Source organism: Trachypithecus francoisi, unplaced genomic scaffold (genome assembly GCF_009764315.1).
Source record: "Trachypithecus francoisi isolate TF-2019V2 unplaced genomic scaffold, Tfra_2.0 Lachesis_group11, whole genome shotgun sequence".
Lineage (NCBI taxonomy): Eukaryota > Metazoa > Chordata > Mammalia > Primates > Cercopithecidae > Trachypithecus > Trachypithecus francoisi.
In genome coordinates this window covers 11,664,780-11,687,645 of record NW_022681456.1, presented here as the reverse complement: position 1 = coordinate 11,687,645, position 22,866 = coordinate 11,664,780, and the positions used below count along the sequence as shown (strand labels likewise).

Here is a 22,866-nt window from a genome sequence, read left to right as displayed (position 1 = left end):
CTCAGCTCAGTGCAACCTCTGCCTCCCGGGTTCAAGCGATTCTCCTGCCTCAGCCTCCTGAGTAGCTGGGACTACAGGCACAGGCCGCCACACCCAGCTAGTTTTTGCATTTTTTTGTAGAGACAGGGTTTTCCCATGTTGGTCAGGCTGGTCTCAAACTTCTGAGCTCAAGTGATCAAGTGATCTGCCCGCCTCGGCCTCCCAAAGTGCTGGGATTATGGGCGTGAGGCACTGCGCCTGACCTTATTTTCTTTTTTTTTTTTTTGAGACGGAGTCTCGCTCTGTCCCCCAGGCTGGAGTGCAGCGGCGCCATCTCGGCTCACTGCAACCTCCGCCTTCCAGATTCGTGCCATTTTCCTGCCTCAGCCGCTGGAGTAGCTGGAACTATAGGCACCCGTCACCACGCGTAGCTAATTTTTTTTGGATTTTTAGTAGAGACAGGGTTTCACTGTGTTAGCCAGGATGCTCTCAATCTCCTGATCTCGTGATCCACCCGCCTCGGCCTCCCAAAGTGCTGGGATTACAGGCGTGAGCCACCGCGCGCGGCCATTTCTTGTATTAGTGTATCACAGAAATATACACACCAGCTGGGCGCTCTGGCTCACGCCTGTAATCCCACCACTTTGGAAGGCCAAGATGGGCGGATCATTTGAGGTCAGGAGTTGGAGACTAGCCTGGCCAACATGGTGAAACCCTGTCTCTACTAAAAATACAAAAATTAGCCAGGCGTGGTGACACGCGCCTGTAATCCCAGCTACTCGGGAGGCTGAGGCAGGAGAATTGCTTGAACCCAGGAGGCAGAGATTGCAGTGAGCCAGAATCATGCCACTGCACTCCAGCATTGGGTGACTGAGCAAGGCTCCATCTCAAAAAAAGGAAAAAGAAAGAGAGAAATATACACATCATCTCTCATGTTGCTTTTCACTGACTATAATCTTGGACACCTTTCCATGTGCTATCTGTAGAACTGCCATTCTAAAGTATTATTTAGGCTGGGCGCAGTGGCTCACGCCTGTAATCCCAACACTTTGGGAGGCTGAGGCAGGTGGATCACCTGAGATCAGGAGTTGGAGACCAACCTGGCCAACATGGTGAAATCCCATCTCTACTAAAAATACCAAAAATTAGCCTGGCATTGTGGCATGCGCCTGTAATCCCAGCTACTCAGGAGGTTAAGACAGGAGAATCGCTTGAACCCGGGAGGCAGAAGTTGCAGTGATCCAAGATTACGCCATTACACCCCAGCCTGGGCAACAAGAGGGAAACTTCATCTCAAAAGAAAAAGAAAAAAGTATTATTTAAGTGCTACATAAATCTGAGAGTTGTGATAGAAAGTTCAAGATTGGGCCGGGCGCGGTGGCTCAAGCCTGTAATCCCAGCACTTTGGGAGGCCGAGACGGCCGGATCACGAGGTTAGGAGATCGAGACCATCCTGGCTAACACGGTGAAACCCCATCTCTACTAAAAAATACAAAAAACTAGCCAGGCAAGGTGGCGGGCGCCTGTAGTCCCAGCTACTCGGGAGGCTGAGGCAGGAGAATGGCGTGAACCCGGGAGGCGGAGCTTACAGTGAGCTGAAATCCGGCCACTGCACTCCAGCCTGGGCGACAGAGCCAGACTCCGTCTCAAAAAAAAAAAAAAAAGAAAAGAAAGTTCAAGATTGTTTTTTTAAAAGTTACAGAATAGGCCGGGCGCGGTGGCTCAAGCCTGTAATCCCAGCACTTTGGGAGGTCGAGATGGGCGGATCACGAGGTCAGGAGATCGAGACCATCCTGGCTAACCCGGTGAAACCCCATCTCTACTAAAAAAAAACACAAAAAACTAGCCGGGCGAGGTGGCGGGCGCCTGTAGTCCCAGCTACTCGGGAGGCTGAGGCAGGAGAATGGCGTAAACCCGGAAGGCGGAGCTTACAGTGAGCTGAGATCCGGCCACTGCACTCCAGCCTGGGGGACAGAGCGAGACTCCGTCTCAAAAAAAAAAAAAAAAATCACAGAATAAAGTGTATATTATGACCCATTTATGTCAAAACAAGCTATTTATAGTGATATTTGTATACATATGTGTGGCCCCCCCAAAAAAAAAAGGATAAGAAAGACAGAGACTGGGCGCAGTGGCTCACTCCTGTAATCCTAGCACTTTGGGAGGCCGAGGCAGGTGGATCACCTGAGGTCAGGAGTTCAAGACCAGTCTGGCCAACATGGTGAAACCCCGTCTCTACTAAACTTACAAAAATTAGCTGGGCGTAGTGGCGCTCGCCTGTAATCTCAACTACTTGGGGGGCTGAGGAAGGAGAATCCCTTGAACCTGGAAGGTGGAAGTTGCAATGAGCCAAGATCATGCCACTGCACTCAGCCTGCCGGATGGGAGCAAGACTCCATCTCAAAAAACAAGAAAGAAAGGCTTGGAATGGCGGGGCAAACCATTACCTTTGATCCCCTCACAGGAGGGGAGAAAATTTTAAGGGGGTTATATTTATATATTATTTGTGTCTTTAACAACCATTCTGACCTTTTACATTTATCACATATTTCAAACATAATGAAAGGTGTATAAAAGAAAGAGGGCCTAGTGCAGTGGCTCACACATGTAATCCTAACATTTTGGGAGTCTCAGGCGAGCAGATCACCTGAGATCAGAGGTTCGAGACCAGCCTGGCCACCATGGCAAAGCCCTGTCTCTACTAAAAATACACAAATTGGCCGGGTGTGGTTACATCTGTAATCCCAGCTACTCAGGGGACTGAGGCAGAAGAATCACTTGAACTGAGGAGGCAGAGGTTGCAGTGACCCGAGGTGGTGCCACTGCACTTCAGCCTGGGTGACAGAGTGAAACTCCCTCTCAAAAAAATTTTTAATTAGTTAAATAAAATAAATAAATACTCGTGTATCCAGCATCTAGTGTTGGCAAATGTTTCAGATTTGCCATATTTGTATGACTTTTGCAATTTAACACAAATATTCTTTTTTGTTTGTTTGTTTTTGAGACGCAGACTCACTGTCACCCAGGTTGGAGTGTAGCGGCTGGATCCCGATTCACTGCAACCTCTGCCTCCTGGGTTCAAGTGATTCTCCTGCCTCAGCCTCCTCCTGCCTCAGCCTCTGGAGTAGCTGGGATTACAGGTGTGCACCACCACGCCCAGCTAATTTTGTATATTTAGTAGAGACGGGGTTTCACCATGTTAGCCAGGCTGATCTCGAACTCCAAATCTCAGGTAATCCACCTACCTCCATCTCCCAAAGTGCTGGGATTACAGGCGTGAGCCACTGCGCCCAGCCACTAAAACAAATATTCTTATTTGTTTTAATCTGGGAAGACAACAGACCATACTATTTCTGTTAAAGTGATTGGGGTCTCCAGGCCAGGCGCAGTGGCTCATGCCTGTAATCCCAGCACTTTGGGAGGCCAAGGTGGGTGGATCACCTGAGGTCAGGAGTTCAAGACCAGCCTGGCCAACATGGTGAAATCCTGTTTCTACCAAAAAAAAAAAAAAAAAAAATACAAAAATACAAAAAAAATTAGCTGGGCATGGTGGCAGGTGCCTGTAATCCCAGCTACTTTGGGAGGCCGAGACAGGAGAATCCCTTGAACCCGGGAAGTGGAGGTTGCAGTGAGCCGAGATCGTGCCACTGCACTCCAGCCTGGGTGACAAGAGTGAAACTCTGTCTCAAAAAAAAAAAAAACGTGATTGGGGTCTCCAAAGACCTTTTCTTTTTATTCCTCATTCTTTTGTGGATTGAGTAAAAAGACTAAGGAAGACCAAAATGTATGCATATAGCCTGTCAGGCCTTGGCCATTTGGGGAAGACTTCAGTTTCTCTCTAGAATTCTTCATTTTATTTATTTATTTAGATACGGAGCCTTACTCTGTCGCTCAGGCTGGAATGCAATGCCATGATCTCGGCTTACTGCAACCTCCACCTGCCGGGTACAAGCTATTCTCCTGTCTCGGCCTCCCGAGTAGCTGGGATTACAGGTGCCCACCACCATGCCTGGCTAATCTTTGTATTTTTAGTAGAGACGGGGTTTCACCATGTTGGCCTGGCTGATCTGGAACTCCTGACCTCAGGTGATCCACCTTCCGCGGCCTCCCAAAGTGCTGGGACTACAGGCATGAGCCACCGCGTCCAGCAAATTCTTCATTTTATAATCTCTCTCTTCCACTGTAAGGGTTGGAAGGAACACTGGATATAACAGGTGAGTTAATTAAGGGGTTAATGTCAGGAAGAGTCATGAAAGTTGAAAGATTCTTTAAAAACTTGTCTCTTTGGGGCGGGCACGGTGGCTCACGCCTGTAATCCCAGCACTTTGGGAGGCTGAAGCGGGTGGATCACCTGCAGTCAGAAGTTTGAGACCAGCCTGGCCAATATGGTGAAACCCCATCTTTACTATAAATACAAAAATTAACCGGGCATGGTGTCACGTGCCTGTAATCACAGCTACTAACGGGGCTGAGGCAGGAGGATCGCTTGTACCCGAGAGGAGGAGGTTGTGGTGAGCGGAGATCACGCCACTGCACTCCAGCCTGGGCAACAGAGCGAGACTCCGTCTCAAAAAAAAAAGAAAAGAAAAGAAAAAGAAAAAAAATTGTCTCTTTGGATTGATGGACAAGTACTTTAACCAATGGAAATAAAAATCCTAGCATTACTTCATCATGCTCAATTGTCATTGGTTGACAATCCCCGAGGGAGGGCTCAGAGAGCTGGCAGTTAACCCTTTCAGGGAAAATCAGGCCTTTTGCATTTATTGTATTTGAAAGTTGAAGTAGCAACAGATAAAAAGCCTACAAAAGTCCCCAGACTTTCAAATACCACCTTTCAGTCTTAGTCCAGAAAGCAGGATTTCGCCCCACAAAGGAATAGTCAGGGACAAATTTCCTGGAGAAAAGTTTCGAACTTTTAGAATGGGGAATCCCCTGACCTTGCTAAGTGAGAAGGTTGATTCACTTTTTGTGCTGTTGGAACAGAGACCAGTGTTGGAGATGATTCCATTAATCTTGCAAAGTGATCAGTCACTGGGAGGATTGAATTGCATTTCCTGCCTAAAGATGTAGAGACAGATGACCTTTGCTGCAGCCCTCAGACCCCCAATTCACAGCTGGGGAGAGAGAGGATGTGTCAGCGTTTACTTTCAGGTCTCACCCTGCCCTTTGTTCAAAATTCAAACTCTTTTGTGTTTAGGCTGCTGCTGGGGTTTTTGTAGTTGTTGATGCTGCTGATTTTTTTTATAACCGCCCACATCCTGCAACTTCTGAGAAACAAACTCTATTTGGTAGAAGATAAAATCTGAAGGTGCCTCAGAGAGGGAACCGGAATAGACAGGGAATTTTGAGAGGCTACTGGGCCTTTAGGCTTTAATTACTGCCCCCCTCCTCTTTCCTGGACTCCCTAAATGCTGCAGGCTGAACTGGATGGAGCCAAAAGTCCAGCAAAATGGATAACAATGCTTTGTGTTTATATGGCTCTACTACAAAAAAGCTTTTACACACATTACCTCATGGAAGAGGCACTGCTAAAGTAGAAGTATTTACATAAATGAACATTCGAAGTTCCTAAACGCAGTCAGCTGCATGACCTTGGACAAAGTGCCCAAACTTGAGTCTCAGTTTTCTCATCTGTAAAATGGGGTCGCATGAAAGTTACCAGAGGGTCAAGGCGCAGTGGCTCATGCCTGTAATTCCTAATCCCAGCACTTTGGGAGGCAGAGGCAGGCAGATCACCTGAGGAGTTTGAGACCAGCTTGGCCAACATGGGGAAGCCCCGTCTCTACTAAAAATATAAAACTTAGCTGGGCATGGTGGTGCATGCCTGCAATCCCAGCTACTTGGGAGGCGGAGGCAAGAGAATTGCTGGAACCTGGGAGGTGGAGGTTGCAGAGCCCAGATCGTGCCACTGCACTCCAGCCTGGGTGACAGAGCGAGACTACGTCTCAAAAAAAAAAGAAAAATAGGCCTGGCGAGGTGTCTCATGTTTGTAATTCCAGCACTTTGAGAGGCCAAGGCGGGCGGATCACCTGAGGTCGGGAGTTCAAGACTAGCCTGACCAACATGGAGAAACCCCGTCTCTACTAAAAATACAAAGTTAGCCGGGCATGGTGGCGCATGCCTGTAATCCCAGCTACTTGGGAGGCTGAGGCAGAAGAATCCCTTGAACCCAGGAGGCGAAGGTTGCAGTGAGCCAAAATCGCACCATTACACTCCATCCTGAGCAACAAGAGCAAAACTCCATCTCAAAAAATAATAATCATAATAATAAAGTTACCCAACAATTGAATGAGTCAATGTTCTATAACAGGACTCAATAAATGGTGTGCCTTAATTAAAATTAGGTTGACCTCCTGGGCTCCAGAACCATGACAGCTAGCTGTGGATTGGGCAAATTCAGCTTTTCCCCAAGGGGTACGTCTTGGGGAAGGCTGCCTGCAATGGATGGGATTGGGTCCCCTTGCTTCTACATCCTGTCCCTCACCAGACTCCAAAGTCTGACCGTGCTGAACTATTTTGAGTTCTTTGACTAAACCTGCTCTTTCCTCCTCTGGACCTTTGCCTATGCCGATCTGTTCCCCCAGCCCTTCTTCCCTCCTCTTTCTCCTGGAATCTGCTTTCCTCTCTCTCTTTCCTGCCCCCTCCCAGTAATTACCACATCATCTTACTGTTGCCTGTGCCCTCACCAGACTGTAAGTCCTAGGAGGGCAGTACCTGGTCTGTCTCATTCATGGATGTTGCTCTAGCAGAATGCCTGCATGTCCTCTAAAATTACTTGTGGGTTTTTTGTTATTGTTGTTGTTTTTGAGACAGAGTCTCACTCTGTCGCCCAGGATGGAGTGCAGTGGCACAATCTCGGCTCACTGCAACCTCTGCCTTGCCTCTGGGGTTCAAGCGATCTTCCTGCCTCAGCCTCCCAAGTAGCTGGGATTACAGGCACCTGCCACCCCACCCAGCTAATATTTGCATTTTTAGTAGAGACGGGGTTTTGCCATGTTGGCCAGGCTGGAAAACATAGTTGTTGAATGGAAACCCAGCACCCCAATTCCTCCTCCCCAAGTCCCAAAACTACTCACCCTTCTGGAAATCTCGGAATAACTGCTGAAATTTTCTCTTTTCCTGGATAACCAAATTCTAACACCCTTTACAGATGGTGTCCATGGCTTTTAACCCTCCTTGAAATGACATTCACTAATCCCACAACTATTTATTGAGTGCCTCCTTGATTCACACCAAAGCAACCTTAGGCAGGCACTGTGGCTCATACCTGTACATTTTGGGAGGTCAAGGCGGGTGGATCCCTTGAACCCAGAGTTAGAGACCAGCCTGGGCAACATAGTGAAACCCCATCTCTACAAAACAAAAACAAAACACAGCAGCCTTGGTAGGAAACCCTACTCTTCATCCTGCAGCACCTATTCACGGCAGAGAGTGGGACGATCACCCTGGTGAGGCTGAGATGCTCTGAGATGAAGACGTTGGCTCTTATCCCCAGCCTGAAGAGAGAAAATTCTGAGATGGCTCCCTTACAAATTGAGAGCAGGTGAATATACAAAATTCTTTCTCATTCAGAACACCTCTCACAACTGTAATAGAATACTCACGGGTCCACAGTCTGACACCACTCACTTAATAAAAAGAAAAGTCCCCGTCTAATCCCAGCACTATGGGAGGCCAAGGCAGGAGGCTCACTTGAGAGCCCAGAAGTTTGAGACCAGCCTAGGCAACATAATTAGGCCCTGTCTCTATTTTTTTTTTTTTTTTTTTGAGACGGAGTCTCGCTGTGTCGCCCAGGCTGGAGTGCAGTGGCCGGATCTCAGCTCACTGCAAGCTCCGCCCCCCAGGTTTACGCCATTCTCCTGCCTCAGCCTCCCGAGTAGCTGGGACTACAGGCGCCCGCCACCTCGCCCGGCTAGTTTTTTGTATTTTTTTTAGTAGAGACGGGGTTTCACCGTATTAGCCAGGATGGTCTCGATCTCCTGACCTCGTGATCCGCCCGTCTCGGCCTCCCAAAGTGCTGGGATTACAGGCTTGAGCCACCGTGCCCGGCCAAGGCCCTGTCTCTATTAAAAAAAAAAAAAAGTCATCTCTGAGGAGACTTAACTTTGTCCGTCCTCTTCACTGTTTATTTTCAGGTCCTAGGACCCAGCTTATAAAACATACTCAACAAATGTTTGTTGAATGAATGAATGAATTCCTCAACCTCCAAAACTATGTATATTTTCAGCTTGATCAACTAATCCTTAAAGTGTACCTCTTTGAACAAGATACCGGCTGTGTGCGGTGGTTCACGCCTTTAATCCCAGCACTTCGGGAGGCCAAGGCGGGCAGATCACCTGAAGTCAGGAGTTTGAGACCAGCCTTGCCAACATGGTGAAACCCTATCTCTACTAAAAATACAAAAATTAGCTGGACGTTGTGGTGGGCACCTGTAGTCCCAGCTACTCAGGAGGCTGAAGCAGGAGAATTGCTTGAACCCACAGCGGGAGAATTGCTTGAACCCAGAAGGGGGAGGTTGCAGTGAGCCAAGATCGCACCGCTGCACTCCAGCCCGGGTGACAGAGTGAAACTGTGTCTCAAAAATAAAAAGGTCCTGGCACACTGGCTCACACCTGTAATCCTAGCACTTTGGGAGGCCGAGGCGGGCAGATTGCCTGAACTCAGGAGTTTGAGACCAGCATGGGTAACATGGTGAAACCCCGTCTCTGCTAAAACACAAAAAATTAGCCAGGTATAGTTCCAGCTACTCAGAAGGCTGAAGCAGAATTGCTTGAACCCAAGAGACAGAGATGCAGTGAGCCAAGATCACACCACTGCACTCCAGCCTGGGTGACAGAGGCAAGACTCCTCTCCAGAAAAAAAAAAAAAAGATACCAAGTTTCTTAGAGGTATAAAAAGTATGTTGGTTGGTGTGCCTTGGGGAGGCAGGAACGCCTTTCTAGCTCCGAAGTCCAGACCTTTACCCACTGTTCCACACTGCCACCCTTGTTCATGAGACCTGTTGCACAGAAACTGAGTCATGGGGACGAGCCAGCATCGCCCACAGCTGAGGCCTAAAAACACGTACCCTACGTCCTCCACCGCCACGACCCCGCAGTCTGGGAGGTATCCCAAGCTCATGATGTCAGGTGGAGGAGGGGGCTGCTATTTGCATATGACAGCAGCTTCCTCCGTGCTAGGCTTTCGCTAATTATTAGGTAACTAGCGTCATTGGGTCTCCCTGTCTGAAGTCCTGAAGGCTGGAGACAAGAGGGCTGAAGGGGAGTAGAGCCAGGACTAGTGGGCCTGGGAGCCACCAACAGTCCCAGAAGATCCTAGGGGGACTTTGCTTTCTGCTCCTGATCTCTGGAATCGATTCATCAGCCTGAGCTTCGACTCCAGCCTCTGCATCTGATTCTCCCACTGTGATTCCTCAATCTCTGCCCTGGGCACCTCATGGATGCTTTGCAGGGGCTTTGGGAGTCCTCTGCTCACAGGGATTGACCTACCCGCTTGCCAGGTCTCAAGCTCTTGGGAGAAAGTCCGATGCTCTTTTTGTCTTCACCTCCATCCTGGGCACCAGGTAGGAACACAGCCAAGAGTGACTGCAGGATGGGTCCTTCCAGGACACTGACGTCTCAGCCTGCGCACTGTGAATCCCTTTAGGAGTTACTCCACCTCTCTGAACCTCCTCCTCACTTGTATAATGGGAAAAATAATGGACATAGGAAGAACAAGACCTTGGAGACCACACTTACCATCTTATTTTCCTTGTTCCTTTTCTTTGTTTGTTTTTTGGAGACAGGTTCTCACTCTGTCGCCCAGGCTGGAGTGCAATGCCGCGATCTCGGCTCACTGCAACCTCTGCCTCCTGGGTTCAAGGGATCCTCCCACCTCAGCCTCCCGCATAGCTGGGACCACAGACGCACGCCACCACGCCCGGCTACATTTTTTGTATTTTTAGTAGAAGTGGGGTTTTACCATGTTGGCCAGGCTGGTCTCGAACTCCTGGCCTCAAGTGATCCGCCCACCTCAGCCTCCCAAAATGCTGGGATTACAGGCGTGAACCACCGAGCCGGCCCTTTGTTCACTTTTCTGTTTTCCTTTTCGTTCTTACTACTAATCACCATCGATCATATTATCTACGTATCTATATATCTATTAGTTTGGCGCAAAAGTAATTGCTGTTTTTGCCATTACCTTCAATGGCATTACTTTCAGTGGCAAAAACTGCAATTACTTTTGCACCAACCTAATATATTCAGACAGGGTCTCTGTCTGTCACCCAGGCTGCCGGAGGGCAGTGGCACAATCACAGCTCACTGCCACGTCCAACTCCTGGGTTCAAGTGATCCTCGCGCCTCAGTCTCCGGATTACCTGGGACTACAGGCATGCATCACCACACCCAGCCAGTTTTTTTGTTTGTTTTTGAAACAGAGTTTTGCTTTTGTCCCCCAGGCTGGAGTGCAATGACGTGATCTTGGCTCACTGCAACCTCTGCCCACCACCACAGCTGGCTAATTTTTGGGTTTGTGGGGTTTTGTGTGTGTGTGTGTGTGTGTGTGTGTGTGTGTGTGTGTCGGAGTCTAGCTCTATCGCCCAGGCTGCTGGAGTGTAATGGCACAATCTCAGCTCACTGCAACCTCCGCCTCCCGGGTTCAAGTAATTCTCTTGCCTCAGCCTCCTGAGTAGCTGGGATTACAGGTGCCCGCCACCATGCCCAGCTAATTTTTGTTTTTTCAGTAGAGACGGGGTTTCACCATATTGGCCAGGTTGGTCTCAAACTCCTGACCTCGGGTGATCCACCTGTCTCAGCCTCCCAAAGTGCTGGGATTACAGGCATGAGCCACCACGCCCGGCCCAAGTTTTTTGTTTTTGTTTGTTTGTTTGTTTTTATTTTGTAGAGACAGGGTCTCCCTATGTTGCCCAGGCTGGTCTCGAACTCCTGACCTCAAGCAATCCTCCCTCTCTGGCTCCCAAAGTGCGGGGATAATAGGCATTAACCACTGTGAATAGCCCATATTTTGTATTCTACTTAACTGAGTTTCTTTAGTTTTTACTCCTCCCACTAGGATGTTTGTTTTGTTTACCTCCATATATCCAGCCTCAGAACAGAACTTGGTTCATGGTGGGTTCAGTAACTATTTGAATTAAATGAATAGATGGATGTAAAATGGTTAGTACTGGGGTGCCCAGTACTGGTATGTATCAAACTTAGTCTCTGGACTCCAACAGAAAGCAGTGTAACTTAAGATGGGCACAGTGGCTCACACCTGTAATCCCAGCACTTTGGGAGGCCAAGGTGGGCGGATCACCCGAGGTCAGGAGTTCCAGACCAGCCTGGCCAACATGGTGAAAAACCCCGTCTCTACTAAAAATACAAAAATTAGCTGGGTATGGTAGCACGCGCATATAGTCCCAGCTACTTGGGAGGCTGAAGCAGGAAAATCACTTGAACTTGGGAGGCAGAGATTGCAGTAAGCCAAAATCTGGCCACTGCACTCCAGCCAGGGTGACAGAGCCAGACTCCATCTCAAAAATAAAAAATAAATAAATAAACCAAAGAAAGAGAGCAGTGTAATTGGGGCAGGGAAAATGCAGCATCGTAATAGGAGGTACAGGTTAGGAACTCTGGCTGAGAAATCCCGTCTGTATCATGTACCAGCTGTGTGACCTGGAACAGATGAATGAATTCACCTTCCTGAGGCTCAGTCTCCTCATCTGTCAAATGGAGGTGATACAGGACCTCCTGGGAAGGATGTCAGCAGGCAGGAGATGGTAAATGAAAAGCACTTAGCTGAGTGTCTGGTACATAGTAAGTGCTCAGTAAACACTGGCCCACACTGTTCATTATAGTAATACTTAGACGAGGGGGACCTCTGAGTCGATGAAACAGTTGCTAAGCACTGAAAATATGTCACGGGCCAGTGAGTCCAGTTAACATTTATTGACCTAAATCTGTGAACTTCTTAAGGGAAGGGGCTGTGTCTACATTGTCATGATCCTGGCCCCAGAGGATGCTAATTAATGTGAAAACATGCTGGAAAAGCTACATACTGAACTCAAATATGAGTTAGAATACAGAATAGCTATTAGAGTAATAACACCCATTGCCTAACATGTGCCAGGCATGCTGTTGGGTGTTGGAGAAAGGGCAGTGAGCTTAAACAAACACGGGAACTTACAGCCTAGCAGGGGAGACAGACTTTGTTCGGAGAGTTGCACAGATAGAGAGGAAACTCTGCAAGTGATAAATATCACAAAGGAGACATATGTGGTGCTATGAGTTCCATAATAGGGAGGGAAGGAGGGTTGACCTGGTCTGGGATTGAGGAGGGAGTGATGCCTAGAGCTGAGTTCTGAAGAAAAGGTCTTTGCTAGGCTGAGTGTTGGGGAAGTGCTCTCAGCAGACGAAATGGCAGATGGAAAGGCCTTGTGATTGAGGCGCACATGTGCTGAAGGACCCAAAAGAAGGCCCATAGGACCCAAGCATAGTGAGCTGAGGGTGCGATTGGGGTTGAAATAAGCTGCAAAAAGTAGTAGACACTTTGGGAACTAGCTGGGCAATGTCTAGTAAAGCTGAAGGCGTGTGTAACCTATCATGTAGCCACTCCACATCTGAGGACATTGTTGACAGAAATGCAGGAGTGCACCGGGTAAGCATGGACAAGGATGATGGCCCCAGCAGCATTGTATGTCATTACAAAAAACTGGAAACAGGCTAGGCGCAGTGGCTCATGCCTGTAATCCCAGCACTTTAGGAGGGCAAGGCAGGCGTATCACCTGAGGTCAGGAGTTCAAGACCAGCCTGGCCAACATGGCGAGACTCTGTTTCTACTAAAAATACAAAAAGTAGCTGGGCATGGTGGCAGGCTCCTGTAATCCCAGCTACTTGGGAGACTGATCAGGAGAACTGCTTGAACCTGGGAGGCGGATCTTGCAGTGAACCAGGATTGCACTACTGCACTCCAGCCTGGGTAATACAGCAAGACTTTGTCTCAAAAAAAAAAAAAAAAAGGCCGGGCGCGGTGGCTCAAGCCTGTAATCCCAGCACTTTGGGAGGCCGAGATGGGCGGATCACGAGGTCAGGAGATCGAGACCATCCTGGCTAACACGGTGAAACCCCGTCTCTACTAAAAATACAAAAAAACTAGCCGGGCGAGGTGGCGGGCGCCTGTAGTCCCAGCTACTCTTGAGGCTGAGGCAGGAGAATGGCGTAAACCCAGGAGGCGGAGCTTGCAGTGAGCTGAGATCCGGCCACTGCACTCTAGCCCGGGTGACAGAGCAAGACTCCGTCTCAAAAAAAAAAAAAAAAAGGCAGGTTCAGGCTTGGTATGGTAGCTCACATTTGTAATGTCAGCACTTTTGGAGGCCAACACAGGAGAATCACTTTAGCCCAGGAGTTTGAGACCAGCCTGGGCAACTTAGTGAGACTCTGTCTCTACAAAAAAAATTTTAAAGACTGGGTGCGGTGGCTCATGCCTGTAATCCCAGCATTTTGGGAGGACGAGGCGGGTGGATCACTTGAAGTCAGGAGTTCGAGACCAGCCTGGCCAACATGGCGAAACCCCAACTCTACTAAAAATACATAAATATGCTGGGCATGGTGGCGTGTACCTGTAATCCCAGCTACTCAGGAGGCTAAGGCAGGAGAATCCCTTGAACCTGGGAGGCAGAGGTTGCAGTGAGCCAAGATTGTACCATTGCACTCCAGCCTGGGTGACAAGAGCAAAACTCCATCTCAAAAAAAAAAGAAGAAAAAAGAAAAAAATTAGCTGGGTATGGTGATGCACTCCTGTGGTACCAGTTTCTCTGGAGGCTAAGGTGGGAGGATCACTTGTGCCCAGAAGGTCAAGGCTGCAGTGAGCCATGATCGCACCACTGCACTCCAGCCTGGGCAACAAAGTGAGACCCTGTCTCCAAAAAAAAAAAAAAAAGGCTATGGCTAATGCCTGTATTCCCAGCACTTGGCCAAGGCGGGTGGATCACTTGAGGTCAGGAGTTCAAGATCAGCCCGGACAATATGGTGAAACCCATGTCTACTAAAAATACAAAAATTAGCTCGGCATGGTGGCATGCGCCTGTAATTCCAGCTACCTGGGAAGCTGAGGCAGGAGAATTACTTGAACCTGGGAGGTGGAGGTTGCAGTGAGCCAAGATCACACCACTGCAATCCAGCCTGGGCAACAGAGCAAGACTCCATCTCAAAAAAAAAAAAAGGGCTGGGCGCGGTGTCTCAAGCCTGTAATCCCAGCACTTTGGGAGGCCGAGACGGGCGGATCACGAGGTCAGGAGATCGAAACCATCCTGGCTAACACGGTGAAACCCCGTCTCTACTAAAAATTATGAAAAACTAGCCAGGCAAGGAGGCTGAGGCAGGAGAATGGCGTGAACCCGGGAGGCGGAGCTTGCAGTGAGCCCAGACCACGCCACTACACTCCAGTCTGAGCGACAGACTCCACCTCAAAAAAAAAAAAAAAAAAAAGAGGTAGGTTCTTGCAACATGTATTTCCTGTGTACCAGACCTTGTGCTAGTCCTTCCTTCATGCATTCAACATGTATTAAACACCTGCTGTGTGCCAGGCCTGATGCCTGTAATTTATTCATGCATTATTTATTCAATCCAAGCAGCATTTATGGAGTGCCTATGAAATGCTAAGCTCTGAGTTTGTCATTCAGTGCAGTGTATGTTTATCAAGCAGCTCCTGTATACAGCTGTCCCAATCAGTGGCTGGGTACACAGTAGTTCAATAAATGCCTGAATGAATGAACGCCCTCAAGGAGCGCCCAGTCTTCTTGCTAACGTGGCCTGTAAATAAATAACTCTAACACACAAAGATAAGGCTAGAAGGTGGGTGTGTTTAGAGTGCAGAGGGCCCCTTATCACCTGGACTGCCAGGTACCTTTCTCAGGGCCATATCTTCTCACCTGGGAACCAGCTCTTTGAAGGTGAGGCCAGGCTGGCCCCTAGCTCACCTGCCTGTCCATCCCCAGGCACCCATGGAGGACTTTGCCTGCAGCTCCCGCTCAATCAATGCCTGCTGTCTGATTACGGCCGCTTCCCCCACCGCAGTTGTTCCTTCCTTCATACACCAGGCAAGAGGGCAGCAGCTGGGTTCTAACCCTGGAGCTCTGGCAGAGGGCCTGCGCTTCTGACAGGTGCTCTCCCTCAGATTTGGCCTGACGTTTCCAGCTATGAAATGAAAGATTTGACCCTCCTCCTCCTTGACTTCTTTTTTTTTTTTTTTTTTTTGAGACGGAGTCTGGCTCTGTCACCCAGGCTGGAGTGCAGTGGTGCGATCATGGCTCACTGCAGCCTTGACCTTCTGGGCACAAGTGATCCTCCCACCTTAGCCTCCAGAGAAACTGGTACCACAGGAGTGGTAAAATACAAAATTAGTCAGGCATGGTGGCATGCACTTGTAGTCTCAGCTACTTGGGAGGCTGAGGCAGGAGAATCACTTGAACCCAGGGGGCGGAGGTTGCAGTGAACCAAGATCACACCATCGCACTCCATCCTGGCCGACGGAGGGAGACTCCATCTCAAAGAAAAAAAATATATATATACATATATATACACACACACACACACACACACACTATTATTACCATCGACTTAAGAGAGAAAACATTAACAGTTTCATAGCAGTGCTATTGACAACAGCCACAAAGGTGGAAATGACCCAAAAGTCCATCCGTAGATAAATGGAAAAACACGATATATGGAATATAATATAATATGGAATGTGATTCAGACTTTAAAGCAAAGGAAATTCTGACACATGCTGCAACAAGATAAACCTTGAGGCCAGCGCGGTGGCTCAAGCCTGTAATCCCAGCACTTTGGGAGGCCGAGACGGGCGGATCACGAGGTCAGGAGATCGATACCATCCTGGCTAACACGGTGAAACCCCGTCTCTACTTTTTTTTTTTTTTTTTTTGTTGAGACGGAGTCTCGCTCTGTCGCCCAGGCTGGAGTGCAGTGGCCGGATCTCAGCTCACTGCAAGCTCCGCCTCCCGGGTTTACGCCATTCTCTCGCCTCAGCCTCCCGAGTAGCTGGGACTACAGGCGCCCGCCATCTCGCCCGGCTAATTTTTTGTATTTTTTTTAGTAGAGACGGGGTTTCACCGTGTTAGCCAGGATGGTCTCGATCTCCTGACCTCGTGATCTGCCCGTCTCGGCCTCCCAAAGTGCTGGGATTACAGGCTTGAGCCACCGCGCCCGGCCCCGTCTCTACTAAAAAATACAAAAAAAAAACTAGCCGGGCGAGGTGGCGGGCGCCTGTAGTCCCAGCTACTCCGGAGGCTGAGGCAGGAGAATGGCGTAAACCCGGGAGGCGGAGCTTGCAGTGAGCTGAGATCCGGCCACTGCACTCCAGCCCAGGCGACAGAGCGAGACTCCGTCTCAAAAAAAAAAAAAAAAAAAGAAGATAAACCTTGAAGACATTATGTTAAGTGAAATAAGCCAGATATGAATGGACAAATATGGTATGATTCCATTAATATGAAGTACCTAGAGTATTTAAATTCATGGAGACAGAAAACAGAATGGTGGGCCCAATGGTTGGGCACAGTGGCTCACTCCTGTAATCCCAGCACTTGGGGAGGCCAAGGCGGGTGGATCATCTGAGGTCAGGAGTTCGAGACCAGCCTGACCAACATGGAGAAACCCCATCTCTACTAAAAATACAAAATTAACTGGGCATGGTGGCACATGCCTGTAATCCCAGCTACTGGGAAGGCTGAGGTAGGCAATTGCTTGAACCCAGGAGGCGGAGGTTGTGGTGAGCCAAGATCGTGCCGTTACACTCTAGCCTGGGCAACAAGAGCGAAACTCCATCTCAAAAAAAAAAAAAAAATGAGTCAGGCATGGTGGTGCGTGGCTGTAATCCCAACTACTTGGGAGGGTGAGACAGACAAATCACTTGAACTTGGGAGGCGGAGGTTGCAGTGAGCCGAGATTGAGCCACTGCACTTCAGCCTGGGCGACAGAGTGAAACTCTATCTCAAAAAAACAAAAACAAAGGAAAAGAGAGAAAGGAAATAAAATAGATATAATGATGGTGGCCAGGGGCTGGATGGAGGGGGATATTTTGGGGAGTTAGATGTAATGGGGACAGAGTTTTCGTTTGAGAGGATGAAAAAGTTCTAGACGTGGATGGTGGTGATGGTTGTACAACAGTGTGAGTATGCTTAATGCCATGGAGCTGTACACTTAAAAACTGTTAAAATTATAAATTTATATGTTACGTATATTTTATCACAATTTAAAAAATCAGCAGTATTCACTTTGGCAGCACGTATACTGAAATTGGAACCACACAGAGCACTTTAGCATGGCTCTTGTGCAAGAATGACAAGCACATTCATGAGGCTGAGGCATTCCACGTTAAAACAGCAGCAACAGAAGTCCAGCAATCCCAGTGAGTCTTTGAAATTCTCCATGGTTCTCCATGGACCCATCCCGGTCTCTTCCTCCTAACCCCCTGAAAGTACCACTATCCTTATTTTTGTATTTATCGCTTATTGTACCATTGCAGATTTTTTGTTTGTTTGTTTGTTTGTTTTTGAGACGGAGTCTTGCTCTGTCACCCAGGTTGCAGTACAGTGGCGCGATCTCGGCTCACTGCAACCTCTGCCTCCTGGGTTCAAGTGATTCTCCTGCCTCAGTCTCCTGAGTAGCTGGGATTACAGGTGCCTGCCAGTATGCCCGGCCAATTTTTGTATTTTTAGTAGAGATGAGGTTTCACCATCTTAGCCAGGCTGGTCTTGAACCCCTGACCTCGTGAACCACTTGCCTCGGCCTCCCAAAGTGCTGGGATTATAGGCATGAGCCACCACACCCGGCTTTTTTTTTTTTTTTTGAGACAGGGTCTCACTCTATTGCCCACCCTGGAGTGCAGTAGCACAATCTCGGCTCACTGCAATCCCCGCCTCCCGGGTTCAAGGGATTCTCCTGCTTCAGCCTCCCGAGTAGTTGGCATCACAGCTGCACGCCACCACACCCGGTTAATTTTTGTATTTTTTAGTAGAGATGAGGTTTTGCCATGTTAGCCAGGCTGGTCCCAAACTCCCGACCACCCACCTCGGCCTCCCAAAGTGCTGGGATCCCAAGTGTGAGCCACGATGTGCTGGCCGAGTTTTTATATATATTGTTTCCTTTGGTCTGTTAATTTTTGTTTTGAATCATTCACTTGTTTCATTTTATTTTTAGAGATGGGGGTCTCCCTCTCTCACCCAGGCTGGAGTGCACTGGTGCAATCACAGCTCACTGCAGCCTCAAACTCCTAGGCTCAAGGGATCCTCCTGCCTTAGCTTCCCCAGTAACTAGGACCACAGGTGCAAGCCAGCATGCCTAGCCAATTTTTTAGTTTTATTTTTTGTAGAGGGTTTCGCCATGTTGCGAAAACATTCGCCAGGCTGGTCTTAAACTCCTGGCCTCGGCCGGGCGCGGTGGCTCAAGCCTGTAATCCCAGCACTTTGGGAGGCCGAGACGGGCGGATCACGAGGTCAGGAGATCGAGACCATCCTGGCTACTACGGTGAAACCCCGTCTCTACTAAAAAATACAAAAAACTAGCCGGGCGAGGTGGCGGGTGCCTGTAGTCCCAGCTACTCGGGAGGCTGAGGCAGGAGAATGGCGTAAACCCGGGGGGCGGAGCTTGCAGTGAGCTGAGATCTGGTCACTGCACTCCAGTCTGGGCGACAGAGTGAGACTCCGTCTCAAAAAAAAAAAAAAAAAAAAACTCCTGGCCTCAAAATATCTCCCTGCCTCGGCCTCCCAAAGTGCTGGGATTACAGGTGTGAGCCAATGCACCCAGTCATTTCTTCTTTTTTTGGTTTAAAAATACTTAATGGATAATGGCCAGGCACAATGGCTCACACCTGTAATCCCAGCACTTTGGGAAGCCAAGGCAAGTGGATCACGAGGTCAGGAGTTCAAGACCAGCCTGGCCAACATGGTGAAACCCCGTCTCTACTAAAAATACAAAAATTAGCCGGGCATGGTGGTGCACACCTGTAATCCCAGCTACTTGGGAGGCTGAGGCAGGAGAATAGCTCGAACCTGGGAGGCAGAGGTTGCAGTGAGCCGGGATTATGCCACTGCACTCCAACCTGGGACAGAGCACAACTCTGTCTCAAAAAATAAAAAAAAATAACGGCTGGGCGCGGTGGCTCAAGCCTATAATCCCAGCACTTTGGGAAGCCGAGGTGGGCGGATCACGAGGTCAGGAGATCGAGACCATCCTGGCTAACACGGTGAAACCCTGTATCTACTAAAAAATACAAAAAACTAGCCGGGCGAGGTGGCGGGCGCCTGTAGTCCCAGCTACTCGGGAGGCTGAGGCAGGAGAATGGCGTAAACCCGGGAGGCGGAGCTTGCAGTGAGCTGAGATCCGGCCACTGCGCTCCAGCCCGGGCCACAGAGCGAGACTCTCTCAAAAAAAAAAACAATACCAACAAAACTAATCAATAAAAGAGGTCCCCAGCCTGGCCAACATGGCGAAACCCTGTGTCTACTAAAAATACAAAAATCTGCTAGGTGTGGTGGTGCATGCCTGTGATTCCCCAAGGGAGGAGAATCTCTTAAACCCGGAATGGCATGATCTCAGCTCACTGCAAGCTCCGCCTCAAAAAAAAAAAAAAAAAAAAGAAACAGAAGGGGCTGCACACTAAGGAATGCGGGCTGCCAACAGAAGGGAAAAAACAAGAAATGGATTTTCCCATTTTTTCATTAGAGCCTCCAAAGGAACCAACCCTGCTGTCACCTTAATTATGGCCCCTGATGATTCATTTTGAATTTCTGACCTCTAGATTGTAAGATAATGAGTGTGTGTGTGTGTGTGTTGTGGGATGGAGTCTCACTCTGTCAGCCAGGCTGGAGTGCAGTGGCATGATCTCAGCACACTGCAACCTCCGCCTCCCAGGTTCAAGAAACTCTCCTGCCTCAGCCTCCCGAGTAGCTGGGATTATAGGCACTCGCCACCACGCCTGGCTAAATTTTGTATTTTGTATTTTTATTTTTTGGAGACAAAGTCTTGCTGTTGTCCCCCAGGTTGGAGTGTGATGGCACAATCTCGGCTCACTGCAACCTCCGCCTCCTGAGCTCAAGTGATTCTCCTGCCTCAGCCACCCGAGTAGCTGGGATTACAGGCGCCTGCCACCACGCCCAGCTAATTTTTGAATTTTTAGTAGAGATGGGGTTTCACCATGTTGGCCAGGCTGGTCTCAAACTCCTGACCTGAGGTGATCAGTCCATCTCAGTCTCCCAAAGTGCTGCGATTACAGGCGTGAGCCACTGCACCTAGCCTTTTTTTGGTGGTTTTAATAGAGACAGGGTTTCACCATGTTAGACTGATCTCAAACTCCTGACCTCAGGTGATCCACATGCCTCGGCCTCCCAGAGTGCTGGGATTACAGGCATGAGACACTGCACCCAGCAAATTTGTGCTTTTGGTTTGTTTTTGAGATGGAGTCTTGCTCTGTCGCCCACGCTGGAGTACAGTGGCATAATCTCGGCTCACTGCAACCTCTGCTTCCTGGATTCAAGCGATTCTTCTGCCTCAGTCTCCCAAGTAGCTGGGACTACAGGTGTGCCCCACCACACCTGGCTAATTTTTGAATTTTGGGGTTGTAGAGACAAGGTTTTGCCATGTTGGCCGGGCTGGTCTCCCACTTCTGACCTCAAGTGATCCCCCCGCCTCAGCCTCCCAAAGTGCTAGAATTACAGGCGTGAGCCACTGCACCTAGTAAATTTGTGTTTTTGTGATGGAGTTTTGCTCTTGTTGTCCAGGCTAGAGTGCAATGGCGTGATCTGGGTTCACTGTAACCTCTGCCTCCCGGGTTCAAGTGATTCTCCTCCCTCAGCCTTCCTAGTAGCTGGGATTACAGGCATGCACCACCACACCTAGCTTTTTCTTTCTTTCTTTTTTTTTTTTTTTTTAGTAGAGACGGGGTTTCTCCATGCTGGTCAGGCTGGTCTTGAACTCCCAACCTCAGGTGATCTGCCTGCTTCAGCCTCTCAAAGTGCTGGGACTACAGGCGTGAGCCACTGCACCCTCTCTGAATTTGTATTAAGTCACTAAATGTATGGTAATTTCTTACAGCAGCAATGGGAAACTAATATAAGCAGAGAAAGGACATGATCAGATTTATGTTTCCAAAACTATTTCTGGTTGCTGTTACAGAACGGACTTTAATGGGATCAGCAGAAGCAGAGAGCCCGGGTGGGGAACTGCAGACATGTGGGTGGGCAGCAATGAGGGCCCGGATGCAATGCAAGGGGTGCCGCTGGATGGAAGAGCTCAGATCTCAGGAAAATGCTAGGGGCTAGAATTGACTGGGTTTATTGATGAATTGGGTATTGCGGGGAAAGGGTACAGTCTAGTAAAGTGACGGAGTGTGACTTCTAGGGTGATCAGCACTACAATTTCTCCAGCTTCTCTGGGGCCTCACAGAGCCACACTGCATTTGACAGGCTGTTCCCAGGATGCGGGTGTTTTTGTGTGATTAGGCTAGAACTGTTCTCTGGGAAATAAATGCCCTCAGTCTAAAGGGCTTTTTTACGAGCCACGGCAGGGGATTAAAGGCGGCCGGGCTATGGAGAAATCCCAGGGTCAGGAGACAGCTGAGCATGGAGACTTTTAATCTAAACCTTAAACGTTTTTATTTTCCACTCCTTGAACTCAGGGTGTCACTTTAAATACATGTTTGGCAACATCAGCTGTTCTATTTTTCTTTTTAATTATACAAAGCGAGATCCTGGAAATGGCTCAGCCCCAGGCTGGGGGAGGCAAGGGAAGTTTGGCAACGGTAGGAGGCAGAGAAACCAACTAAAAATCCAGTGGATTTGAAATCCTTTTGAGGGAGCACAGAGGCCAAACTTCGAGCCACCCTGAACTTGTAAGAGCTGCCCTGACTCAGGATTTCTAAAAGGAGACTGACAGACTCACCAGCTTAGAATGGAGAGAGGACAGATGGACACGTCTCCAAGACAAAAATATCACGAGCCCTAGCACTGTTCCTGTACCTTGAATGTATTCCCAAGCCCTGTCCTGTTAGCTCAGCTCTTTTCTTTTTTTCTTTCTTTCTTTTTCTTTCTTTCTTTCCTTTCTTTTTCTTTCTTTCTTTCCTTCCTTCCTTTCTTTTCTCTTTCTCTCTTATTTATTTATTTTTTTTTTTTAATTAGAGGCAGGGTTTTACCATGTTGCACAGGCTGGTCTTGAACTCCTGGGCTCAAGCGATCCTCCTGCCTCAGCCTCCCAAAGTGCTGGGACTACAGGTGTTGAGCCACTGCGTCTGGCCCTGTTACCTCCTTTCATCCTCTGAGCAGAAAACAGCTAACCAGGTTGTTCGTGACATCTATGGGGTACTCCCTACTGTGTGCCAGCTGCTGGGCTCACCTGCTTACAGGCATTACCCTGTTGCAGGTAGTCAACTATTCTATAAGTAGGTGCTATCACTATCCCCGTTTTCTAGATGGGGAATCTGGGCTCCAGAGAGAATGGATGGAACCCCCACACCCCAGTGTTGGACCTATACTTCTTTGCCCTCGGACCCCTCCCTTGCCTTTCTCTTGCCTTGCTCCAGATCACAGGGTGGCCAACCTGTGGCAGAGTGGCTTCCTGCCCAGATGGACCAACTGGAGGCAGTGCCAGGAGCCTGGTGGGTGGGAGGAGCCTGGTGGGTGGGAGGAGCCTGGTGGTGGGAGGAGGGGAATCCAGGGTGTTCCTACCCTTCTGCCTCAGGTGGTATCTCCAGCTCCACTTCCCACCAGACAGGCCCACTGTGGCTCTGGCTTCTGCCTGGGGACTCCAGTCCCTCTTGGGTACCAGAAACACCACCCCCTGCCTCTGTCCCTCCAATCCCAGGGGTGATGGCAGTCCTCCTGCTGGGGCTAACCTGGGG

General features: G+C 49.0%; 1 long non-coding RNA gene and 1 other non-coding gene across 2 annotated transcripts; both read left to right on the top strand.

Annotated features, from left to right (window-relative positions):
* The first annotated feature begins 6,870 nt into the window (after nt 1-6,870).
* Nucleotides 6,871-8,239, top strand: LOC117089274. Its single transcript, XR_004439535.1, has 2 exons — nt 6,871-7,522; nt 8,115-8,239. It is a non-coding gene; the product is annotated as an uncharacterized LOC117089274 (long non-coding RNA).
* A 9,001-nt stretch (nt 8,240-17,240) lies between these two features.
* LOC117091194 lies at nt 17,241-17,347 on the top strand. The gene has a single exon (XR_004440305.1). It is a non-coding gene; the product is annotated as a U6 spliceosomal RNA (small nuclear RNA).
* Nucleotides 17,348-22,866: the final 5,519 nt, after the last annotated feature.